This window comes from Rhipicephalus microplus, chromosome 2 (assembly GCF_043290135.1).
Source record: "Rhipicephalus microplus isolate Deutch F79 chromosome 2, USDA_Rmic, whole genome shotgun sequence".
NCBI classification, from domain to species: Eukaryota; Metazoa; Arthropoda; class Arachnida; order Ixodida; family Ixodidae; genus Rhipicephalus; species Rhipicephalus microplus.
The window spans coordinates 95,949,413-95,966,132 of NC_134701.1; the positions used below are offsets into that span (position 1 = coordinate 95,949,413).

The window sequence follows — 16,720 nt, forward strand, 5'->3', positions numbered from 1 at the left end:
AGTTCACCGCAACATCAATGTTCAAAGTACGGATGTCATTCCAACCTAGACTAGCAATAGTATAAAACTGTTCCCAGTCGGCTCTGTTTATGAGCCACTTGGGAACACGTGATGGACACTCAGTTACTGTAGTTGTGCTCAAAACTACGGGGAAGTGGTCACTTCCGTACGTATTACTGACGACTTTCCACTGGAGTAGAGGCACAAGAGATGGAGATGCTATGCTTAGGTCTATGGAGGAGTAGGTGGTATTAGCGAGATTATAATAGGTTGGTTCTTTTCGATTCAGGTGACACGCGCTCGACGAGAGAAGGAACTGTTCGATCAGTCGACCTCGCGCGTCATACCGAGAATCACCCCATAGCCTGCTATGCGCATTGAAGTCTCCAAGGAGAACATAGGGCTCCGGAAGTTCATCAATTAAAGAGTATAAATCACGTTTTTGCAGCTGATAGCTAGGAGGAATGTAAATACTGCAGATTGTGATCAGTTTATCAAAAAGAACCGCTCGAACAGCCACTGCCTCAAGGGATGTTTGGAGTTGTAAGTGTGCGCATGCAATTCCTTGATTTACTATGATGGCAACACCTCCGGATGATGTCATGGCATCATCTCGGTCCTTTCGAAAAATAACGTATTTACGAAGAAAAATTGTGTGTTTTGAATTAAGGTGTGTTTCTTGTACACACAGCACTTTTGGCGAGTGTTCATGTAAGAGTTCTTGGATGTCATCAAGGTTCCTGAGGTGGCCCCTGACGTTCCATTGTATAATTTGAGTGTTCATGGTGAATGTAAAATAGTGCTGTGGGTACGAAAAGCGAGTGGCTGTTTAGACAAGGAATTTGAGTTCACTTAACAGGGCCGTCACCGGGCCCTGTTATTTGCTTTTTCGTTTTCTTGGCGCGCTCCAAGGAGCTACGCCGCTCTTTCGGCACCAAGGGCGCCGACGTATCCATTGCCTCCTCGGAGGCACTGGATGCCCGCACATGCGGGCTGTTAGTTCGGATTACGGGCCTCGCCTGGTGAGGGGAGGCCTTGAGACTCGAGGACTCTGGAGTCTCCGGTCTCTGTTTGGGAGTAGGCGGTGTAGCCTGGGCTACAGCCGCCTTGGGGGCAGGTGCCACAACCGTCGGCTCGGTATGCGCGGGCCGAAGGAGTGGCGAAGGCTGGTGCGGCGGTTCCCTCTGACGCGCCGCATCAGCGTATGTAGGTCCATAGAATGGAGCGACTCTTCGCCGTGCTTCCTTAAATGTTATGTTCTCCTTTACCTTTAATGTAATTATTTCTTTTTCTTTTTTCCAATATGTGCAGGAGCGTGAATATGCGGCATGGTTTTCTTCGCAGTTTGCACAGTGTGGCGGTTGTTTGCAGTTCTCAGACACGTGGCCTAGGACTCCACATTGTGCACAGGTCTGGCGACCACGACAGGTTTTAGAGCCATGGCCATACCTCTGGCATTGGAAGCAACGACGAGGGTTTGGTGTATACGGCCTGATAGATTTCTTGGTGTACCCTGTTTGAATGGAATCTGGTAGTTTACTGGATGCAAACGTGAGTATTAAGTGTTTCGTCGGTATTTCCTTATTATCTCTTCTGATGATAATTCTCTGTACATTAGTGACGTTTTGGCTCTTCCACCCTTCCAAAAGTTCAGTTTTGGCGAGTTCAAGTAGGTCTGGATCAGATACCACTCCGCGAGTGATGTTCATGGATCTGTGTGGTGTTACGGTGATCGGTACGTCACCAAACGTTGAGAGGCTGTCTAGCTTTACAATTTGTGCTTTGTCCCGAATTTCTAGGAGAAGATCTCCGCTAGCCATCTTCGTTACTTTGTATCCAGCCCCGAGAGTTTCAGTAAGACACCTGGCAACTACGAAAGGAGATACGGTCCTGGCTTGCTTTCCGGTTTTTTCACAGTGAATGACGTGGTAGTGGGGAAAAGTTTCTATTGGGTGGTTGAAGAAATTTATGTCGTCGGTGCGTACCCGCTTTATGCTGGTACGATCAGACAGTTGAGGGAATGCTCCATGCATGCCGGTCTTATTTTTGTTCAGCAGCGTTGGCGGCCACCCACCACGGAGCCCAACAAGGGGACGCTGCAAGTTTGCAGGTGCTGAAAGCTTGCAGACGTCAGCCGTACAACACTGCCATATCCCAATGCGCCTAGACCAAGCTAGGCTATTTGCACAGGGTTAACCCTTGCCGCCAGGAAAATTGGAAGTAAACAGAAGAGAGAAGTAGACAGGAAAGCTAAAAAAGTAAGAAAGACGAAGATGTAGGGAGAGAGAGATAGGAAAAGGCGACTGCCGATTTCCCCTGGGTGGGTCAGCCCAGGGGTGCCGTCTACGTGAAGCCGGGGCCAAAGAGGTGTGTTGCCTCTGCTGGGGGGGCCTTAAAGGTCCAATCACCCAGCGTCAGCTCAACCCCCAGGATCCCCTTTTCCCCGGGCACGGCAAAGCCACGCATGGCTAGGCGTGGGAGGGAGTAGAAACTCCCCCGTTAGCTCGGGTCCGTGGTGTCGCTACACACCAAACGCCTACTTGCGCAGGCGCCCCTGCGGGCACTGTTTTGATGCTCGTCCCATACGTAGACGTCATCATTGATGTAAAGCTTATCATAAACTAAGTACGCCTTATCACCCTGACTTCTGTTGTCCTTTACTGTTTTCCAGAGCTTTTTTTCGTAGCTGAAGTGTTGCTTGCGAGTAGTCGTGAGATATTGATACACCCGAATCTTTTAGTATGCTACACTTTTTGAAAAGCAAAAGTTTTTCGTTGTAATTGTACAACCGCACAATGACCGGCCTTGGGCGTTGTTCATTCACCCGTCCAATTCAATGAATGCGCTCCACGGAAGTAACTGTGACCTTTAGGGTGTCTTGGAAAACTTTAGAAACAACTTTGTCTTCCAAAATTTATCTGTTTTCGTCTGGTCCTTCCGGTATGCCGAATACGACCAAATTATTCCTTCTTGAACGATCTTCGTAATCGACAAGCTTTTTGTCTTGCCCTGTCAGAGCCTTTTCTACGCGCTCTATTCTTCCCTCCAGTTTCTTTATTTTTTCTTCGTTCGCCTTTGATACCTTTAATACTTCGTCTAGTTTGGAAAGTTTTTTGTTAATGTCTGAAAGTATGGTGTCGCGTTTCTTTTGTTCCTCTTTAGATTGTTTTAGTTCAGCTAGTATGCTATTTATAAGTTCCTCAAGATCTGGACCAGGGTTGCTCTCCACATCACCACACAGCAAAATCGTTAAGACAGACCAGCAATCGTCAATAATTTGGGCACATTGCCGAGGGCACGGCCGAATCAAAAGCGCGTAGCAACTAGTACGGACAGATGAATTAGGGGTGTGAAAACTGACCTGCACGACAATCCATGCAAGCTTAGACATGTTGTTCTGAAGAACGTTGCCGTGCCCTCTGAGGCGGAAGGCGAAATCTTGGTGCTTTATTTTCGGCTCCACTGACGTCACTGATGACTGAAGCCAACGGCGTGTTTCACTGGAGACGAGGGAGCGTAGCTGCGATGTCGACGGTGGTTTCCACGTGCCTGGAGCGCGATCCAGCGGCGCATGCCCAGAGTGGGATGGCCGTCCAGTATCAGGCAGCGGACAAGGCTTGACAAGAAGAAACACCTGCACGACAATCCACGCAAGCTTAGACATGTTGTTCTGAAGAACGTTGCCGTGCCCTCTGAGGCGGAAGGCGAAATCTTGGTGTTTTATACTCGGCTCCACTGACGTCACCGATGACTGAAGCCAACGGTGTGGTTCACTGGAGACGAGGGTGCGTAGCTGCGATGTCAACGGTGGTTTCCACGTGCCTGGAGCGCGATCCAGCGACGCATGCCCAGAGTGGGATGGCCGTCCAGTATCAGGCAGCGGACCAGCCTTGACAAGAAGAAACACCTGCACGACAATCCATGCAAGCTTAGACATGTTGTTATGAAGAACGTTGCCGTGCCCTCTCAGTCCCTGCACTGAGGGAATATGTGTATATGATGGAGGCTGGTTCTTTCTTCTTTAATATGTGCCTTATAGCTAGCAGTATGCCATAGCACTCAGCAGTAAATATGCTGGTATATTCATTCATTGTTGCAGATTCAGAGTACACTGGGCTGTATGCAGCACATGCGACGGCCGCGGTCTTGGAAGCATCAGTGTAGTACTCAGCACACCTGTATTTTGCCTGCAAGTACATAAAATGCTGATCGATTGCGACTGGGAGGCCATGCTTTCCTACCTCTAAGAATGACAAGTCGCAATTGATAGCTCGCATTTCCTATGGTGCCACAGTGTCCTTGTGGGAAGCTAGTTGAAGATTGGAGACAGGTATATTAAGATTTTCAAAGTGTGAGACCACTCTGATGGGATACGTTGGCGTGGCTGAAGGTCGCCTCAAGAAAAGGTGGGCGTTTGATGTATCCTGCAATGCCCCGCCGCGGTGGTTTAGTGGCTAAGGTACTCGGCTGCTTACCCGCAGGTCGCGGGTTCGAATCCCGGCTGCGGCGGCTGCAATTCCGATGGAGGCGGAAATGTCGTAGGCCCGTGTGCTCAGATTTGGGCGCACGTTAAAGAACCCCAGGTGGTCGAAATTTCCGGAGTCCTCCACTACGGCGTCTCTCATAATCATATGGTGGTTTTGGGACGTTAAACCCCACAAATCAATCAATCATGAATCCTGCGATAGCTCGCGAGATGGGTGGTCGACATGAGAGAGCACCTTGGTTGCATACTTGATGCTTGTGAACTGCCGTCGTCGTTCTAATGACCACCAATCTGTCTCAACATACAAGCTGGCTATTGGGCTGGTACGGAAAGCGCCACTAGCCAGACGAAGCCCATGGTGATACACTGGGTCGAGCATCTTAAGTGCGGATCTCGATGCTGATTCGTACACAACCGAGCCATAATCAATATGTGAGAGCACAACACTACTGAGAAGGTTTAATAGACAGTCACGATCTGTACCCCATGACTGATGCGAGAGAATCTTGAGCAAGTTCAAGGCTTTCAAGCATTTCAGTCGCAGCTGCTTGATGTGTGGGACAAAGCTGAGCTTTTCATCCAGCACAACACCTAAAAATTTATGATCCTTCTTAGTAGCAATGGTGTGTCCGTTCATTGAAATGTTGGGGGGCGGCCTTATACCATGTAGTTTTGAAAAGAGTAGGCAGACAGTCTTGTCACAGTTAAACTTAAAACGATTTTTGTCTGCCCAGCTTAAGAGCTTATTTACTGCCAACTGAATCTGACGTTCGCAGATGGCTAGTTTGCACGATTTGAAGCTGATCTGAATGTCATCCACATATACAGAGTAGGAAATTGTTTTAGGCAGTATAGTGTTTATGGAGTTCATTTTTAGGATGAATAGTGTGCAACTAAGTACGCCACCTTGGGGGACGCCATTTTCCTGAGTAAACCGCCTTGAAAGGACATTTCTATCCCGAACCACGAACGTACGTTCAGAGAGGTAGCTTTGAATTGTATTCAGCATGTTCCCTGGCACTCCAAGGGATTGCAAGTCACGGAGAATGCCATAACGCCATGTCGTGTCATAAGCCTTCTTCAAGTCGAAAAATACAGAAAGGCAGTGTTGTTTGTGAATGAAGGCATCCCAGACGTAAGATTCGAATGCTACGAGTTGGTCAGCTGTCGACCGGCCTGATCTGAATCCAGCTTGACGGCGGTCAAGGAGGCCATTATATTCAAGGTAATACATGAGGCGGCGGTTTACCATTTTTTTAAATACCTTGCACAAGCAGCTAGTCAGGGCGATAGGCCTATAACTAGTGACAAGTGTGGCTTCCTTTCCTTGTTTGAGGATGGGTATTATAACTGCCTCTTTCCAGGCCTTGGGTAGACACCCGAAGCACCATACACTGTTGAACAGTAACAGAATGACATGAAGCGTGTGTTCATGTAAGTGTTTCAGCATGCCATATGTAATCTTGTCTTCGCCTGCAGCTGAGTTGCCACATGTTGCCAGCACTGCCTTCAATTTGTCGATGGTAAACAGAGTATTGTAGCCTCCAGCAGATGGCCTTCTATTACGAATAGGCTTACGTTCCTAATGATGATTAGTGGAGTTTATTGGCGCAAGAGCCAGATATGGCCAAAGAGCGCCAGAGCGATGATAATGAACTGTGCGATGTGCAGTGTGGATAAAACAGATGTGACGTGGCTGTAAATAGGCCTAAAAAACAGTCGCTGTAGGTGCGTAAAAATATACATATAGTAAAATTATGGCAATGACAAATGTTGTGTGCTATGGAGGCATAAAAATGGTTTAAAAGTGATATGTATGTGAAATAAAAAATTGGCATGGAGCACCAGTGCCTCGACAGAGCCCTTGAAACAAGAGCATGGAGGCCTGGGCTCATAGAAAGCTGCTATCACAGCGGCATCCTCTGAACAGAGAATGCGCTATGAACTTGTTGGGCTAAAAACATTCAGTGTTGGACTAAAAACATTCAATACTGCATTCTTAAAAAAGCTTAGAACTGATTTTGCATCAAAAAGGGGCTCTTCGCCGAGAAACATAATCGGATGTAAGGGAAGATGATAACGGTATGCTAAAGGGAAATCTTTCTTTCTCTTTCAGCTTCCGGACACTCCAAGAGGACGTGGAGGACGGTTAGCCTCTTGCCACATCTACTACAAGTAGGAGGTTCATCGCAAGTCAGCAGAAAGCTATGGGTACCATAAGTGTGTCCTATTCTGGGGCGAAAGAATAGGACATCAGTTCGCCGTGTTCTCGTAGCAGAGGGCCAGTAACCTAACTGCGGCTTAATCAAGTGAAGCTTATTATTTATTTCTGTGTCCCACAAGCGTTGCCAGTGGCTTCGCAGTTTCTTACGTAGGAAGGGTTTTAGATCTGTTGCAGGGACAGTAGCAGTAAGGTTAATAGCCCGCAATATAATTGACGTTGCCATTCGGTCAGCTAACACATTGCCCTCGATACTTCTATGGCCAGGTACCCAGCAAATAGTAACATGCTGGTTGGACATGTACACAGTACATAGGACGGAATACAACTCAATTATTACCGGATTTCTTAATCTTAAAAATGATCTTAATGCATTTACCATGCTTAGTGAGTCTGTAAATATAATTGATTTTTGTATGTTTGATTTCCGTATATGCTTCACAGCCGACAATAGTGCATAACCCTCAGCCATAAATATACTTGTTTCAGGGTGCAGCACACCGGATTCCGAGAAGGATGGTCCGACGGCTGCATAAGCCACCCCTGCATGCGACTTAGAAGCAACGGTATAAAACTCTCTGCATGAGTAGTTGGACTGGAGTTCTCGGAAATGCATTTTAATATGTGCTTCTGGTGCGTGTTTAGTGATCTCGACAAATGAGGTGTCAGTGTATAAGCTGCCACTGCCACGGCGGTAAAAGCATCGCTGTGGGCGTAGGACAAAGTTCTAGCAGCGGAAGACCCATTTACTCACTTAAGTTTTTCACACCCAAAGAGAACGGCTTTCTCACTGTGGGTCGATTATGGAAGAGGGTGGCAGCGGTCATATCGTTTATAGTTGAATAAGATGGATGCTTGTTGTTTGCGTGTACCTTTATAAAATATGTGAAACTGCTATAGGATCGCTGCAGGTGAAGTGACCACTGATTCGACTCTACATAGAGGCTCTGGATCGGACTTGTCCTGAAAGCACCGGTTGCAAGTCGGATACCCAGATGGTGAACGGGGTCTAGGATTTTTCAGTCAGTTCAGTCAGTCAGTCAGTAAAACATCAAATGGGGCGGCTAAAAAATAGAGGCGGCTAAGAGTTTAGCTGTCGTCGATGTCGCTACCGCTACCATGTGTATATCTCTTAACCTGTGTAGTATGCCTTTGTTCCCAGGCCACCGGTACCTGGGTCCCGGGAATCTACTGCGCAACGGAGATCCGGTGGACGAGAACGACGGCATAGCCAAGTCGCACGACGAAGCCTACGAGCGAGCCACAAGTCACGAGGACGTTTTTGCGGCTGACCAAGCATCTGCAGCTCTCTTTTTGAACGACTTTATACGCACTGGTAACTGGCATTCTGCATTAGGTGCAGTCGGCCTGGGCATGAAGAATATTGTAGAACAATACATTTGGGCCGCAGCCTCGATGGAATGCCAGGAGATAGATGGAAACGGCACATAACGGGCAATCAGATACAGCAGACCCAAAGCGATACCAGCCTGACTCAAGCACCGGCGACGCCGAAATGTGGGCGCAGATGCAATCGGACGCTCCCGTCCGTCCAGGCGGAGCAGGAATTGGAGGTGACGGTGAAAATTCCGCAGAACTCGTTCAGCAGATTTTGCGCGTACCTCGCGACCACGGAGTGGTCACAGTGTTCCGTGACAGCAAAATACTCACCACATGGGCCTATGCAATGCTGAAGACGAATTTAGTGTATGACACTGAGAAAACGTTTCCAGGAGTTTTAACTAGCCTATCACGCTTGCCAGTGGACCGGCCGTATCTTTACATTCCTCATGGCACCTACCTTAACTTACCGTCTCACACAAGAGCCGTGCGTTGCACTGTCAAGGTTACTCCCCATGGTCTACGCACCCCTTGGAAGACTGGCTCTTCGGTTGTCCAACCTGTCAACTCTGACATGCTAGTTTATGGCCTTAGCTTCGTCGGATTAAACCACTCCTTGGATACAGGCATGTGCCGCGTTAAGAAAGGCGAGACAAACAACCCGATGAAACCGCAGTCTTACACTCCGTTTCAGGAGAAGGACCACGCCGATCTGGCTAAGAGCTACTGGGGTCTTAAAATCACGCCGGGAAACGAGGAGCAAAATGGCGATGACGAAAAGAGCATACCTGCGTGCATGGGCGTGCCGCGACACAACTTTGCCTACGACTTTATTCACATTGACAAGGTTAGTCCCCGCTTGACCAAGTTTGTCAACCAGTTTCCCTTCAAAGGCCACGTGGGCACACCCATAGTCAACTATGAGTATCAGTTTGGCGGTGACACGTGGCTAAAGATGGGCCCTACTTACAACGCGGGGAACGAGTTGCTAACTCGAACACACCTAGGCCTGCCTACAGACGTTGTATCCTACACTACTAGCAACCTGTCAAACTACGAGTCGTACGAGCAAAAGCTAGATCTGAACGTCACCATGCATCTTCAGCCCGACGATATGCACACGCGCCACGTAAAATATTTAGACCCTATGGAAAATACTTACTTTACCCGTGGTTTAAAACCGATGATACATTCCAACATTCAGCCGAGTTCGAGTTTTGGTGGGAACTGACCGACTGACAGAACTGACTGACTGTGACTGACTGAACTGACTGACTGTGACTGACTGACTGAACTGACTGTGACTGACTGACTGACTGACTGTGACTGACTGACTGAGCTGACTGACTGTCGACTGATCTACATCGACATCGACTGCCTGACTGAACTGACTGACTGACAGCTGTCGCGCTTGTCGTTGCCGATGTAGTCAGAAAATGCAAAGCATTGACCAAGTACTCAGGATGTTAGGTTGAAAAACTGTTTATTGATCAAGCTGACGCGTGCCGACGTATGTTTCTTTCATGACAAATGTATCAAAAAGGAGCACCAGGGCTATCGGGTGAATTTTCTTGTCGTATTGCTTCAGTGGAGGACACGCCCGCCACTTGTAGCGCCACATGTGGTGGTTGAAGGCGTCGTCATCTGGAAACACCTCGTTGTTTGAGAGCACAATGACGGGTGTCCTGGAAATGGTCTGGTCAGCAGTGTACTTGACAGCCACCGAGTCTACGTCACCACCAAAAATTTTTTTGACAGTATCGAAAGCGGATGACTCACAGTTTGGCTCGCTCCATACCAGGATGCGACGGCCCACGGTGTCCTGTAGTGGAAAGCTAGTGTAGCGGTTAAAGTTGCGAATGGTACCGCGGTTAATGTAAAATGAAAGAACAGGTTCGAAATAAAAGTTTTTGCCTGCACTCGAGGGGACACGATTTCCATGCAATTTTTTTTCGGTATCGCCTTCTTGACAAAGGCCGACACTTCCTCGTGGATGCCGTGAAACTGAAAGTTTAAAAGTTCCATCATGGCATCACACGACGCGGGCACATCCATGTAAAAGGTAGCGAGGTCGCCATGTGGGGCGTCAAAGAGTGGCTGCATGTTCTTGTACATTTCAATGAAGTCGAGGGTGGAGTACGAACACATCTCATCATTAAACACTTGGATGGCTCGTTGAAGGCGCTTGTCGTCCAGGCGAATAAACCGAAAGACCGGGTCCGCCAGCCACTTGGGGGTGCGCACAATGTTGCTCAACGGCGATAAGGGTTTTCGCGTAGCCAGTCGTAGATGAATTCTTCCAACGCTCCTTTTGCACGTTTTCGGCACTTTGTACCCTTTCTTGCGCATGCTTTGTCAGCATCTCCACCGCTTGTCTGACCTCCATGGGCGTCGTCACATGCAATTGAATGCAGAAGTTTCGGGTGCAGTATTTCCAAAACTCGGCCGGGCTCGCGTCCAGGACTTTGGAATTGTTCCAAAACTTCATTTCTAATGTCGTGACCCCAATCGCTTCCTCCCACTTTAAGGTATTCCAATAGTCGGGGCTGACTATTGAGATACTGAACGAGATTGTAGAGGTCCCATGCGCTGGCGTTTGTAGACCAAATTGACGAGCGATTTGGTCGTCTGACGAAGCCAGCCAAAATAACACATCGGCATGTGCCGTTGCTCCAGCTGCAGTCGTGTAGGACGTGGACGTGTGGTAGGGTGGTTCCTCGTGTGTGGAGCGCGACGGCTGCGACTCCGTACTGGGTGTGTCCGTGTTCGAATCCTCTGACAATGTCATTACAAATTGTCTGAGCTTCTCCGTCGTCTCGAGCGGGAAACACATCGTGCACAAGCTTTCTTCGTTTTGGAATTGAGTGTAACTGCAATGCCCAGCGTGGAGGGGATTGTAAACTTTTTTCATCTCCTCTAGACCCTGGTTCGGGCACATTTGAATTTGATACTTCTCCCACGCATCGATCAGGCTCCGCAAGTGTCGCCATGGTTTCATTATTGTTATAGGCACGGTTCTCGTGGCTCGAACCAATAAACTCTGTAGTTTGTCCCTGGGAATATAGACGGCGTCACCAAAAAGCACTTCCAATTGGTAATATAGCGGTACCTCGTCTTCTTGTTCACCATGCTGACGTTTACGTGGTTCTGCCATGGTGTCTATTCAAAGAGCAAAAAAGCAACAATTCAGAGTATAGTATAATAGGTTAAAAAAAAAAGGGTCTTACCGAATCCGTCTTTAGTGTCCGCTTGAGGTCCTCCTGAGTGGACAGCCGGTTGGCGACTGCGTTTTTCGAGCTGCTAGGGACCCCTTTATATACCTCTCGTGGTGGCACTGCGCTTCCAGGAAATTCTTGCGCAACTACTAGTTAATATGCGCAATGCCCTTACGAGACGATTATGCAAAGGCGTTGGTTTAGTTACTATGAAAAAACCCAGTCCTTGAGCAACTAGTAGTTAATATGCGCAATGCGCTTGCGAGATAATTATGTAAAGGCGTTGGTTTAGTTACTATGAAAAAACCCAGTCCTTGAGCAACTAGTAGTTAATATGCGCAATGCGCTTGCGAGATAATTATGCAAAGGCGTTGGTTTAGTTAATATTCCGCGAGTGCCCTATGCAAAGCAGGGCTGCAAGCACTACATATTTTTTCTTGTATGTCATCGTCGTTGTAGCTCCACTCAGAGAAAGTATATATATATATATTTAAACATATCCCTTCTTAGTCTTCGACGACAACAACAGGGACGCTGCAGTAATAAAAAGTCAAACGAAAAGCTTTCTTTCATCTTGTTTTTATTGTGGAAGAAAAGGCACCGAGGCCAAGGAACGCCGCTGCGCTTCCGCCACTTTTTGGAGCTCGGACTTGTGTTCGGTCACCTCAATCTCCGTGCGAGCAAGGTTTACTGGACGCCTGTGACGCAAGTATCGCCCCACGCTTGACGGCAGAGTCACGCTGTCGGCTACTATGGTGTCCACGTCAGAATAAACCACCAATTCTGTATCAATTTGAAAAAAAGCGGCAATATCTTGGAAAGTTTCAGTACTGCCGGGATCGTCCTTGTTTGACTTGCTTACCGCCAACACACCAAAACTCAAACTCGGCTGAATCTTGGAATGTATCGTAGGTTTTAAACCACGGGTAAAGTATTTTCCATAGGGTCTAAATATTTTACGTGGCGCGTGTGCATATCGTCTGGCCGAAGACGCATGGTGACGTTCAGATCTGGCTTTTAACAGGTTGCTAGCAGTGTAGGATACAACGTCAGTAGGCAGACCTAGGTGTGTCCGAGTTAGCAACTCGTTCCTCGCGTTGTAAGTAGGGCCCATCTTTAGCCACGCGTCACCGCCAAACTGATACACATAGTTGACTATGGGTGTGCCCACGTGGCCTTTGAAGGGAAACTGATTGACAAACTTGGTCAAGCAGGGACTAACCTTGTCAATGTGAATAAAGTCGTAGGCAAAGTTGTGTCGCGGCACGCCCATGCACGCAGGTATGCTCTTTTCGTCGTCGCCATTTTGCTCCTCGTTTCTCGGTGTGATTTTAAGACCCCAGTAGCTCTTAGCCAGATCGGCGTGGTCCTTCTCCTGAAATGGAGTGTAAGACTGCGGTTTAATCGGGTTGTTTGTCTCGCCTTTCTTAACGCGGCACATGCCTGTATCCAAGGAGTGGTTTAATCCGACGGAGCTAAGACCATAAACTAGCATGTCAGAGTTCACAGGTTGGACAACCGAAGAGCCAGTCTTCCAAGGGGTGCGTAGACCATGGGGAGTAACCTTGACAGTGCAACGCACGGCTCTTGTGTGAGACGGTAAGTTAAGGTAGGTGCCATGAGGAATGTAAAGATATGGCCGGTCCACTGGCAAGCGTGATAGGCTAGTTAAAACTCCTGGAAACGTTTTCTCGGTGTCATACACTAAATTCGTCTTCAGCATTGCATAGGCCCATGTGGTGAGTATTTTGCTGTCACGGAACACTGTGACCACTCCGTGGTTGCGAGGTACGCGCAAAATCTGCTGAACGAGTTCTGCGGAATTTTCACCGTCACCTCCAATTCCTGCTCCGCCTGGACGGACGGGAGCGTCCGATTGCATCTGCGCCCACATTTCGGCGTCGCCGGTGCTCGAGTCAGGCTGGTATCGCTTTGGGTCTGCTGTATCTGATTGCCCGTTATGTGCACGTTTCCGTCTATCTCCTGGCATTCCATAGAGGCTGCGGCCCAAAACGTATTGTTCTACAATATTCTTCATGCCCAGACCGACTGCACCTAATGCAGAATGCCAGTTACCAGTGCGTGTAAAGTCGTTCAAGAAGAGAGCTGCAGATGCTTGGTCAGCCGCAAAGACGTCCTCGTGACTTGTGGCTCGCTCGTAGGCTTCGTCGTGCGACTTGGCTATGCCGTCGTCCTCGTCCACTGGATCTCCGTTGCGCATAAGATTCCCGGGACCCAGGTACCGGTGGCCTGGGAACAAAGGCATACTACTCAGGTTAACCCTTTATGGGACAGTAGGACATTTACAACCCACTTTTTGACTGCAGTTTAAAAGCCGCGCCACACCAAAACCACCGCCGCTGTTTAGCTGAGACTGCTGTTGCCATCTGGTGAGTGTCTAACCTAACGTTTTTAAACATTATTTTCTACGAAGCTCTACGGGGCAGCACTATATAACGTTTCATTCGAAGCGTTCCGAATTCGCTTACCGCGCTCAGTTTCGCGGGTATTTTGAGTCGACGTGCACTAAATACACAATGACAAGTAAGTGTGAAAGTTTTATTTCTCGTGTGGGTTTCTATATAGAATCACTGTGTTATGTTTTCTGATTTTATTGTTGTACTAGCTACCCGGAAAGTTGTGCAACATGATTGACGCAACTCAGAGCTGGCGAAATTTCCTAGGCCTACTTTTCTTCACGCTTAGGTCGGAATTTTAGCACGCTATTGCATTCTCTTTTCATTCCAGGGAGGTCGCTATCAGTTGAAGAAGCGGTTGAGCTTCTGTTCAGGCTTCCAGATGATCCTCGAGAAAGCGACATCGAGAGTGAACTTGCAGACAGTGAGAATGAAGTTGTGCCCGCGCTGGCTCCGGTCGAGAAAAGTGACTCAGATGACAACGCGCTTGATCAGCCATCCACAAGCACAGGAAAAAGGAGGCGATCATCGTACGTCAGGAAGAAGCCCAAAAAAAAGAAAAGACGCCCGAGAAGTCCTGAGCCAGTCCAATCAAATAACTCTGACAGCCGAGATGTTGCCTCGGAAGGAACCGCTTTGTGGTCTACAGCTCTTCCGGTTCTCAACAATCGCTCTGTGAGTAGCCTGGAACCGCAGTATTCAAGCAAGTTGTCCTCATCTTGTACACCATCCGAGTCATTCAGCCTGTACTTCAATGATGATGTACTTGAAATGATCGTGCTTGAAACAAACCGCTATGCCAGGCAGGAGGCTCGAAAAGGGTGGCACGATCTAACAAAAGGTGAACTGAAAGCCTATTTGGGCATTCTTATTTTGATGAGCGTAAATCCTGCATACCATCTGTACCTCTACTGGAGTAGCGACAGCTTTTTCAATGTGAAAGAGATATCCAGTGTGATGACATTCAAGAGGTTTCAGGCCATTATGAACTCACTGCACTTTTACGACAATGAGAAGATAAAAAGTAAAGGTGAAGAGGGTTTTGATAGACTGGCCAAAATACGACCTCTTGTGGACACCTTGAACAAAAAGCTTCTTCAAGAGTCCAAGCCTTCTGGCCACCAGGCAATTGACGAAAGTATGGTGCGTTTCAAAGGACGATCGGCTTTGAAACAGTATGCCCCCATGAAACCTGAACTCTGTAACTGGCTACCTCTGCGAGTTTCAAATATATGAAGAGAAGTCTGCAGAAAGAGAGGCTGGTCGTACACTTGGAGAACATGTCGTTCTTTCTCTTTGCAACAATGTTGACGAAGACAGTATGCTCTACTTTGATAACTTCTTCACTACGACCAAGCTCATGGAAGAGCTTTCAGAAAAACAAATTATGGCAGCAGGCACGGTTAGAACAAATAGGAAGGATTTACCTCATGAAATCAAAGTGGACCAGAAATTGAAGAGAGGGGACTATGTTTGGTGATCAAAGGGCCAATTGACGGCGTACCAGTGGCGTGACAACCGAAATGTGACGATGCTGTCAAACTTCCATGATCCATCTGAGGTGGTTGAAGTGAACCGGACGCTTTCTAATGGAGCCAAAGTGGGCGTGACATGCCCCAAAATAGTCTCTGACTACAATAAGTTCATGGGGGGTGTCAGCCGATTCGACCAAAAGCGTAACGCATATATGTGCGACCGTAGGTCGAAAAAGGGTTGGTACAGACTCTTCTATTACCTCTTAGATGCAGCAGTAGTCAACGCTTTCATTCAGCATTGCCACTTCACACCAAACGAATACTTGTGATTTCGTCTTGCCCTTGGAAGGGAGCTTATCAGCGGTCAGAGCTTCAGGAAAAAGACGGCCATTCCCGCTTTTCAGCACAAGAAGCGTGGACGTCAGTCTGAACAGAAGATGGTGGGCCTTCCTGGAGAAATCAGATTTCACAAAGGTGACCACCACCCTGTGAAGACAACCGGACGTAAACGGTGCAGGTGGTGTTCTACCAAGGCGAAGGAAATTAGGACGGCACTTGTACGCAAAGTCTGCAACGTGCCGTTGTGTGCTACATGTTTCCTGCCTTTTCATAACGGAAAGTGAAGGTTTTCATACAGCCAGACGTTGCCGTTTGCAAGAGTGCAATTTTGAATAAATTTAGTACCCACATTTTTTTTTTATTGCCAACAGCCCTGTCTAATGTGGTTACTGGGACTATATTGTCCCACATTCTCTGGTTGTCTGAACAACCAGTGGGACATATGCGTCCCACTTTTTTTGAGTCCCCCTTTGCACTGATGAAACTAAAATTTTATATGTCACATAGTAATGTAGTAACCATCAGTTTTATACAGACAAAATGAATTGATCGTGTTTTTTCTCATTGTGTCCCATAAAGGGTTAAGAGATATACACATGGTAGCGGTAGCGACATCGACGACAGCTACACTCTTAGCCGCCTCTATTTGATGTTTGACTGAACTGACTGACTGACTGAACTGACTGTGACTGACTGAACTGACTGACTGACTGAACTGACTGAGACTGACTGTAGCGGTAGCGACATCGACGACAGCTACACTCTTAGCCGCCTCTATTCGATGTTTGACTGAACTGACTGACTGACTGACTGACTGTGACTGACTGACTGAACTGACTGACTGTGACTGACTGACTGTGACTGACTGACTGACTGTGACTGACTGACTGACTGTCGACTGATCTACATCGATATCGACAGACTGACTGAACTGACTGACTGACAGCTGTCGCGCTTGTCGTTGTCGTCGGAAAATGCAAAGCATTGACCAGTCGGAAAATACAAAGCATTAAATGCAAAGCATTGTAAATGTAAATTGGCAGTTGTAAGTCTCACTGGATGGACGTTTACATTTAAGGGGCTGTCGCTCTTCGCATTCTTTGAATTTTAAGAACGTTTCTGTATAGTTTGATGCACTTGAGACGTATTCAAAGTGTTCGCCTAGGCAGTCCGCCTGCTCCTCTAGGCTCTCACCTCAGCTATTTACCAAGGGTAGGGGGTGCAAC

At 47.8% G+C, this 16,720-nt stretch overlaps 1 long non-coding RNA gene across 1 annotated transcript; it reads right to left on the minus strand.

The window, feature by feature from the left end:
* Positions 1–9,514: 9,514 nt before the first annotated feature.
* On the minus strand, positions 9,515–11,498 carry LOC119178635 (uncharacterized). Its single transcript, XR_012888910.1, has 2 exons — positions 11,276–11,498; positions 9,515–11,207 (listed from the first exon to the last, which is right to left on the minus strand). It is a non-coding gene; the product is annotated as an uncharacterized LOC119178635 (long non-coding RNA).
* Between the last annotated feature and the right edge of the window lie 5,222 nt (positions 11,499–16,720).